This window comes from Silene latifolia, unplaced genomic scaffold (genome assembly GCF_048544455.1).
Source record: "Silene latifolia isolate original U9 population unplaced genomic scaffold, ASM4854445v1 scaffold_612, whole genome shotgun sequence".
Classification (NCBI taxonomy): domain Eukaryota; kingdom Viridiplantae; phylum Streptophyta; class Magnoliopsida; order Caryophyllales; family Caryophyllaceae; genus Silene; species Silene latifolia.
This window is the reverse complement of record NW_027413521.1, coordinates 20,512-30,248: the sequence shown is the minus strand read 5'-3', so window position 1 is coordinate 30,248 and position 9,737 is coordinate 20,512. Positions and strand designations below refer to the sequence as shown.

The 9,737-nt window shown below is 32.8% G+C and overlaps 1 pseudogene; it reads right to left on the bottom strand.

Moving 5' to 3' along the window:
* Nucleotides 1-224: 224 nt before the first annotated feature.
* LOC141639921 (putative pectinesterase 52) lies at nt 225-8,123 on the bottom strand (annotated as a pseudogene).
* Nucleotides 8,124-9,737: the final 1,614 nt, after the last annotated feature.

Genomic DNA, 9,737 nt, shown 5'->3' with positions numbered 1-9,737 from the left:
GTTATTTAGTTTAAGAGAATAAATTAAATGAGATAAACGAGGTTGCTACATTTAAAAATAATCAAATACAACAACGACAACAACATTACCCTTATGCCTCAATAGCTCCCGCAAAAATAATCAAATGCCATAAATTATTAATGATCAAATTAATTAACCATGAATTATAGAATCTTATTTTCTTGTAAGGAAGTTCTTTACATAAAAACTGTACAAATATAAAATTAATTTATTCTATATTTTTAAATCCAATGTTCTTGGTTGATGAATATATTTGTACTATACTTTCCCACTTCATATTTATTTAACTTTCTAGCCCATGAAACACGTTTTGAAACATCAGCACCAGGACCCTTACAATTTATCTCAGCAAATACAACATCATTTCTGCATTATCAATCAGGAATAAAGAAATAAATTAGTGTCTAAGGTAGACAGTTACATATGTTTTGTGAAAGAAAGGCATTACAATTTAAAATAAGAATCACTCAAACAATATCATTAATACTCCGTATATATTAATGTAGAATGGATTTACCGAGAAAGTCTTATATGATTTGATATAAAAAAAAACTTTCATGTCTCATGCCGATTACATGACATCAATTAAAAAAAAGTAGGAAAAACAATGATAAGAGTATTATCCACATAATCGTATTAGTTATGGATCACGATCTTTCAATTTACTGCACCTAATAAATTCCTTTAATACGTTGAAGTCATCGTACGATAATTTGTTGCATGATATCTTTTGGGTTCATGAGGTGAACACTCTCTCTCTCAATTTTTATCCATTCGATATTATTTGTCATATAATAAATGCCCTTGAGTATATCCAAGGGCTTTTATAAATCTCCCTTTATCCCGGTCAATTGTTATCTATTTGTTTTTGCATAAAGAAAAAGAAAATGATAAAAATGAGAGAAAATTAATAATAAAATAAAGAGTTCTCTTACATGTCACTTTCCTATTTAATATGTTCGCTTACCCAGTTGTATAAAACTAACCAAAATTAGAAATATATGACAATTGAATAATATACCCCAAATTAAAAATAGATAACAATTAATCGAGACAAAGAGAGTAACATCTAATCACATATAACGACATACTTCACGTTGACTAAAAAGAGCATGATTAATCACTTTCATTAAAAAAAAAAAAATTAAATCGCAATTGATTTCAAAACGGATTATATTTTATTCAGTATTTCAGGAATTGAACTCTTTTTCTTCCTCACAAATTATGTATGAAATCTCACGTGGTTTGTGAGTTCGTGACATTGAATTGCGTATGATGAAGTTTGATCTAAAATGTCATAAAGTAGCTAGAGAGCCACTGTTTAGGATGGGAATTGCAGGGGAAATGGCAATTAATCCCCTCAATTTTGCCCAATTGTGAAACTAAGTCTCTTAAAATTTATTTGTAATAATCAGACCCCATAACTTTAATCGAAAGTAAATTAAACTTAGTTATTTGGTTTTTTATGAGTATTTCGTCAAAATTCATTTTATAATTATAATAGTAAGTATTTCTAATAATTTTACAGTTATTGGACAATATATTACTCCCCCTATCCCAGTCATTTGTTTTTCTTTGATTTTGACACAAAGACCAAAGAAAAGGAAGGGGACTAAGGCCCTGTTCTTTTGAATTTAAAGTCACTTAATTTAAGTTAACTTCAGATCATATAAGTTCAGTTCAGATCTTATAAGTTCAGTTCAGATCCTATAAGTTCGATTCGATTCGATCCTATAATTTCGATTCGATTCGAGATCCTATAAGTTCAGTTCAGATCCTATAAGTTCAGTTCAGATCTTATAAGTCACTTAATTTAAGTTCAGTTCAGATCCTATAAGTTCAGTTCAGTTCAGTTCAGTTCAGATCCTATAAGTTTAGTTCAGATCCTATAAGTCCAGTTAAGTTCAGATCTTATAAGTTCAGTTAAGTTCAGATCCTATAAGTTTAGTTCTGATCCTATAAGTTCAGTTCAGTTCAGTTCAGATCTTTTAAGTTCAGTTCAGTTCAGATCCTATAAGTTTGAGTCCAAAAGAACATGGCCTAATTACTAAATGACAAGTGCAATAAATTGGTGTAAATGATCATATTACTCATCAAACTCACTCTTAAAATAGAAAAGACAACAAATGACTGGGACACCCCAAAATGGAAAAAGACAACAAATGACCGGGACAGAGGGAGTATAAATGTAAGCATAGTTAATTTTATCATTTTTTTTATATTCTTTTATCATAGATGGGTGTACCGATTTTTTTTAAATGAATAATTAATCATATATAAATTAATAAAGTTATAATTAGTAATTTTTATGTGTTATTGGTTGTATTATATAAAAAAAAATTACTTTTTGCTAAGATTCGAGTGAAAAAATAAAAAACGGAGTTGAAATTCACTTTTTGTTTAACTTAACAGGCTTGATTGTTACGATTGAAACTTAATAGGCTTGATTTCACCATTGAACAATGTTAAGAGGGTAAATTGCCACTTTTGTCGCTATATGAGTGTTTTATATTCAGCATAATGAGACAATTAATCAAGGGACATACTTTTTCACATACGAATTTTACTCTTTCACATACGTCTTTTACCATTTTACCCTTGTCATTTTTCTCTCCACCCAATTCATTTTCTTTCACCTCCCTCTCCTTTACCAATTATGAAAAAAAAAATGAAAAATGAAAAAACTAAACAACATGACGTTTTCAGCCATGGCCCCAATCTTCCACCACCAGTGTCCACCACCACCACCACCTTGCCAGCCGATCACCATCACCAGTGCCAACTCGCACTACTCACCTTCGCGCACCACCTTCACCACTGCATATTTGGAGCACCGTCGCCACCAACGCACCACCCTCACCACTCCAATTCGCACCACCAACCACTGCCTAGAACCACCGCGTTTTCCACCAAAGATACTCGTCCCAACCGCACACCACCCTCACCTCCCCGCATTACCCACGCCATCGCTAATTGTAAAACATCCCCACCAACGCACCACCCTCATTGCCGCCAATTTGCACCAAAACTTCAACCACCGCACCACCTTTACCATTGCGCACTAGCCTAGCCACCGTGAACCACCTTAGCCACTGTGAACCACCCTAACAACTCCCTTCCACCAAGTCACCAACGCACCACCACCTACCATAAACCCTAATTGATAACAATTGATAAATAACTAAACATATTAATTTCACTAATAATCCCTATAATTTCAACAAATTAATAATTTTCAAACAACTAAATTACTTCACTAATTGAAAAATAATGATGCATTGTTTAAATTTTTAGATTAATAAAATTCGATTTTAAGAAAAAGGATACATCTAAGAGTTAATTTGTTTACACTTAGAAAAGGGTATGATATGGAAATTTAATGACAAAATGTATGTGAAAGAGTAAAGTTCGTATGTGAAAAAATAATTCCGTTAATCAATTTTTTAAGCTAATGAAAAACTTTTTTTTTACTATAAACAATTGATCCCAATTGTTTTCTTCCCAATTTACTAAACCAATTAATTTCATCATTTTATTCCCATTTGATAGTTAATCAACATTTAGTTATATAAATATTTTGGAACATAGTGAGAGGAGAGAGAAAGGGAAAAAATCCCCAAAATTAAAAAACCCCTAAAATCGATTGCACCTCACCAGCGACTTCTCCGGTCGTCTCTTTAGGTCGCCGGCGAGGCTACTTCAACCCTTTCCTTTCTTGATTCTCACCACCTTTTGGTGGCTTTGCAGTTCTAGGGATTTTGATGATCATCCGGTCAGTGGCTTTGCAATAAAGGCCGATCGTTTTCGATTGTGTGTCGCATCTACCATCTTGTGGTGCGATTACCTTGGACCGCTTTGTCGTCGCTGATTTTCGGTCCACGCAACACCACCGGTGACATAGTCTTCTCCCTTTTTGTGTTCTTCTGTTAAGTAGGTTTTTGGTACAGTTTTTTAAGCTTCTCCAGTTTTCTTTATTGTGTCATCGTCTTAGTTTACTGTTTATTGGGGTGGTTTTGGTTACCAATCGTGTTCGTAGCATCGGTCGGTCTTTTGCTCTTGCTGGGCTTGTTGTCGCACTACATACTTCTATTTGTATGCAAGTTTTATTGGGGATTTCGAGTTGTTTTTGGAAGTTAAGTGTCCAACTTGATTGTTATCTTGTTTTTTCTATCTTTGCTTGGGTGGGTTTTGGTTTGCTGGAGTGCTAGTCCTTTGTTCCAGTTTGGGTCTCAAGCTGTTGTAAAGCTATGACTTCCATTGATGGTCATCGAAAATTTCTGGAAGCTTTTGCGTGTGCCCATGTCAGTGATGGGTTTATGGACAATGATTGGGATATGTTGGGCTATTTTATGAAAATGCAGGGGTCAGCTCGGTTAGCCTTAGCTGAGGTGAGAGAGCTTAAAGATAAGGGAAACTATTTTTTTAGGCATAATGATTTTGATATAGTTGCAGCGTGCTACGATGAAGCTTGTAAACTGCTTAGTTTAAGCTTGGGAAATAGTGGAGATGAAGATATTCAATCATTATTTGACCTTGCTATTTTCCTTATTTCTAATATGGCTGCTTATGCCTTAAAACTAGAGGAATATAAAGTCATGTTGTATGTGCTCCATGATTTTGGACACATTTCCTCGAAATGTTAAGGCATTGTTTCGAAGGGCGGTTGCTTATATGAAGTTGAAAAGGTTTCCGTTACCTAAATTGGATTTGGTTGAGGCCTTAGTTGTTGAACTTAGAAATAAGGATGTGTTAAGGGAATTAGATGTAGTAAAAGGTCACCTTCTCATCAAGGAAAATGGTAAAAGAGTGTTGGAGGTTGCTACTGAAGATGACATGGATGGGAACAATAACAGGCCTATTCATATCTTGGCATCTGACGTGGGTATAAAAGATAGTGAAAGCGTGATCACGGAGGTGATGGAATCTCAAAGGGATGTAAGTATCAAGGAAAATGAGAGTGTAAATATGGAGGTGAAGGAGGCTCAAAATACTTGTGATAATAAGTCAATTATTGAGTTCTTCAAAAAAGGAGGTGGTAGTTCCCGTCTAAGGATCCCCGCACAATCTTATAAAAAGTTGCTGGATGGTAAAAAGGTGAGCTTTTACTCTAAACATGACTTGTCAACTTTAACAATTCGGATTCTTAAGGGTGAGGCTACTAAGGAGAGAGACACTATGAGAGACACTATAAGTGAACGATGTAAGAAGAAGAAGAAGAAGAAGAAGAAGAAGAAGAAGAAGAAGAAGAAGAAGAAGAAGAGAAGATGTTCTAAAAAGTGGAAACCTAAGATGATGAGAGCAATAACAAAGACATGACTCCCCCTGATTTTATGAATGTGAAACTTGCTTTTCCTAGCGAAAGTTTGAACGTGTCCTCTACTGAGACCGTGACTTCAAGTGCGTCTTCAATATGTGACAATTTTTCCCCTCCGGGTACTTCTACCTCCCAAAATATCACTAGGGGTGTGGTTAATGATCCAAGTGTCCCTGTCTCTCTGGTGAATAAAAGGCTACTTTTACTTGCTCTCCAGCTCAGAAGGCTTCTAATGACCATCAGCCTTTCCTTTTCTCAGCTCGCCCCAAGAAGTGTAAGACTTACTCGTTTGAGAAACCACCATGCTCCCATTTTACACCTATACTTTATAGGTACCCCTCTACTCATCGTGTGCATGAGAAATGGAGAATGGCCATTTTCAAGAAGAATCATAACCAAGGGGATGAATCTCCAAGACACAGTTTATCTACTCTCTCCGAAAGTAAATCTCTCTCCCATAAATTTCTACGTCCTCGTGGCGTAAGTGTGTCTTGTTGCAGGTACTCTCCAAAAGCTCAATTGCCGAAGAAAAGAAAAGATATGGCATCCTCAATGTGCTACTCCAGCAACTCTTCGAAGAAGCCCCGTTTTTTAAGTAACACCATCCCTAGTTTAAGTTTTTGTAATAATAATGTAGTGTTTGCACCTGATTTAGAGATGCAGGTGTGCTTCGTGTAAGGAACCTTTATTTATCGTTGCAAAACAAAAAAAACAAAAAAATCTCATTTGATAGTTTTTATTTTTAGCGATAATAAGATTATTTGCCCCTGGTTTTCACCCTTATTTACATTTACTACTACTTCAAAAAAATAATAATACTACTACTACTTAACCTTTTTACTTGTACTCTTTCATTATTCACTAATTCTCATTTGTGACGGATAATATCAGTCACAAGCTTGTGACGGGTGAAATAAAACTCACTTGAATAGATAAAGACAAGCTATTTGTAATTCCCTAGACACTACTCCCTCCATTATTTTATATATGTCATTCTCACATTTTAAGACACTCACTTCTCTCTTCAATATCTCTCAAAATATATAAGTTAATAATATGAAATGTATACTCTTTTGAAAGTAAATTTTATGACGAATCTAATGATATAATTTTCATAATTTTTTCTAGAATATATTTTTATATAATTGAAAGTCAAAGACTTACCTTGTAAAACGAAAACGTCATATATAAAATAATGGAGGGAGTATTGCTTTTGTGTTATTTATCCAAGTGGTGATATTTGACACGTCACAAGCTTGCGACGGATATACCCGTCACAAGGGAGACTCATTGTTCATTATTTTACTCTATTTTTGCCATTTTATTTCATTGTTTACTAGTCCCTCCGTTCCAGTGATATGTTTACACTTCCTTTATTTTCCCTTACAAAATAAATAAAGTGTAAATATCTCATTGGAACAGAGGGAGTATAAAGTTTTGTTCCCAAATCAAATATGAAGAAAACAAAACAATGGATTGAATATATTTTTTATGTAAGCCCTCATTTCAACTTATGAAATAAGTAAATTACTAGTTTTAAACCCGTGCAAAATTGCACGGGTATGTATTTGGGCCGGTATTAATGATGTTGAATGTTTTTTTTTTTGTGCATTTCTATTGTAATTATCTAGTTGGTCTAAATCAGCGATCTACATAATTAATGTTTACACTTGTTTCAAATACGTGTTCAAATGCAATGGTTTAAGAGGAAATAACATAATATACTATTGTAAATAAAATTTGCATACATAAAAAACTTTACACCCCGAATAAAGAATTATAATTTAATAAACTATTTTAACACAGCTTAGTATAATATCAGAATGTCAAAGCTTATATGATTTATTGGTGAAATTAGTGTGTGCTAGTAAGCCCATATACAATGAAGTACATGGATCGATAAATAATACTTCGTATTTTATTTTGATAATTAAATATTTCTTATTTTTAAATAACAAATTCAAAGATGCCGTATTTATCATAAAATTTCGAATTGTTAAAATAAAATTAATATCCGTATACAAATAAAATCAAAGTGTAAAGCTTGGGCTATTATCGCTTTGGACTCGTTGTCAGTAAATTTATTGCATATGTATATATATAGTTTTATCAAATTATTCGGAATGTATAAAATTATTTCGTAGTATTATTTTCATTTATTCCGATTTGTAATTCATACCGCTTATATGCCATTAATTTCATTTATTCGGAATGTATAAAATTATTTCATAGTATTTGTTCTACGACGGAATTTGTAGGATATTTGTATTGGCGGAATTCTGAAGAAATATACTTCTTTGTACACTAACGGGGCTCACCATAACATGAATTTCAGAAAGAAAAAAAAAAAAAAAAAAAAAAAACTGAATTAATGAGGTGGCACGTCCTGGATTGAGTATTGTCTTCTGAATTAATAAAAATAAGATTTGTTTCCTCCCTATAGGTATTATCTAACTCATATTATATGTAATTACAAAATACATAATCATGAACATAGAGAAACAGTATGAATATATTATCTTTAAATTGTGTAGCCGGTATAAGGAACTTACTCGTGGCCAGTTTGCCTCCAAATAAACCACCCTTCGGGATTAACGATATTGTTAAAAACCGAATTGATAAATAGAACCCTCGAAAATGGTCCATATGCTCTCCCTAAGGTTACATGTCCGGTCCCTATTATTTTACATCTATTAAATACATAACCGCTTGTGCTTTGGGAAGACACTCTTCCTTGAGCAGTGATAAACCCATCTCCTGTCACATTGATTAAACAATCCTGTTCCATGATTGAAGTGTTTTAAATGTTATAACAAATGTACATCACACACTTAATGCAATACAACATAATAGCGTTCTAAGAGCATCCGCAAAGGAGAGGCTCCCCATTTCTTCTCTTTCCTTTTCTTATTCGTTCACCTCATTCTCCACTAACTTTTTCATTTACCCTCCCCATTTCATAATTACATTTATGCAACAATGATGCGGTTAATTCACACACAAAATTTTGGGAACCTCCCCAAAAGTTACACAAATTACTCTACTTTTTTTTTGGGAACCTCCCCTAAAAACAGTGGAGCCCCATTTTATGGGGAGGTTGGTGCAACAATGGGGTTACTCATTTGAGGAAAGAGAAGGCAAATGGGGAGGTGATTTCTCTCCTTTGCGGATGCTCTAAGTTACTCTTCATTTTTACATGAAATACAAATATAATAATAACACTATCAAGAGTCACGTATTCAGTTTGTATATTTTCACAAATCCTCATATAAGACGGGTCGTATTTGTTTTATTATTAAAATGGTCAGATAGATATAAATGACAAACTATCTAGGAACTAGCAAGAGTTTATCTCTACTACCATTATATGATAATATTTGGATTCGTTTTAGGAGTAAAACGAATATGTCTGTCCTATTTAAAACTAACTAGTTTTAAACCCGTGCAAAATTGCACGAGTATGTATTTGGGCCGGTATTAATGTTTTTGGATGTATTTTTTTTTTTTTTTTGCATTTCTATTGTAATTATCTAGTTGGTCTAAATCAGCGATCTACATAATTAATGTTTACACTTGTTTCAAATACGTGTTCACATGCAATGGTTTAAGAGAAAATAACGTAATATAGTATTTTAAATAAAATTTGCATACATAAAAAACTTTACATTCCGAAAAAAGAAATATAATTTAATAATCAACTTTAACATAGGCAAATTATTCTAAAAATTGAAAATTTTCGTGATAGTGGTTCTCGGGGATTTGACATTGATTGTTACGTATTTTCCGTAATCACCAAGTTTCTTGGAGGTATGAACACCTATATTCGTCAAGCATAAAGGCAAAGACGAATTATTTCATTAATTTCTGTAAAATATTCACATTATTTGTTATTCAATCCCGTAAGTAAATGTAATTTATTCACGTAATTATGTAATTTTATTAGTAACTATGTAATTCAGTCCGATTATATGTAATTACTTTCACTTATTCCGATTTGTAATTCATTCCGTTTATATGCAATTTCTTTTACTTCTGCAGATTATCTATTTATTTCATTAACTATGTAATACAGTCCGATTATATGTAATTACTTTCATTTATTCTGATTTGTTATTCATTCCGTTTATATGCAATTTCTTTTATTTCTGCCGATTATCTATTTATTTCATTAACTATGTAATTCAGTCCGATTATATGTAATTATTTTCATTTATTTCGATTTTTAACTCATTCCGTTTATATGCAATTTCTTTTACTTCTGCAGATTATCTATTTATTTCATTAACTATGTAATTTAGTCCGATTATATGTAATTACTTTCATTTATTCCGATTTGTAATTCATTTCGTTTATATGCAATTTCTTTTACTTCTGCCGATTATCTATTTATTTCATTAACTAT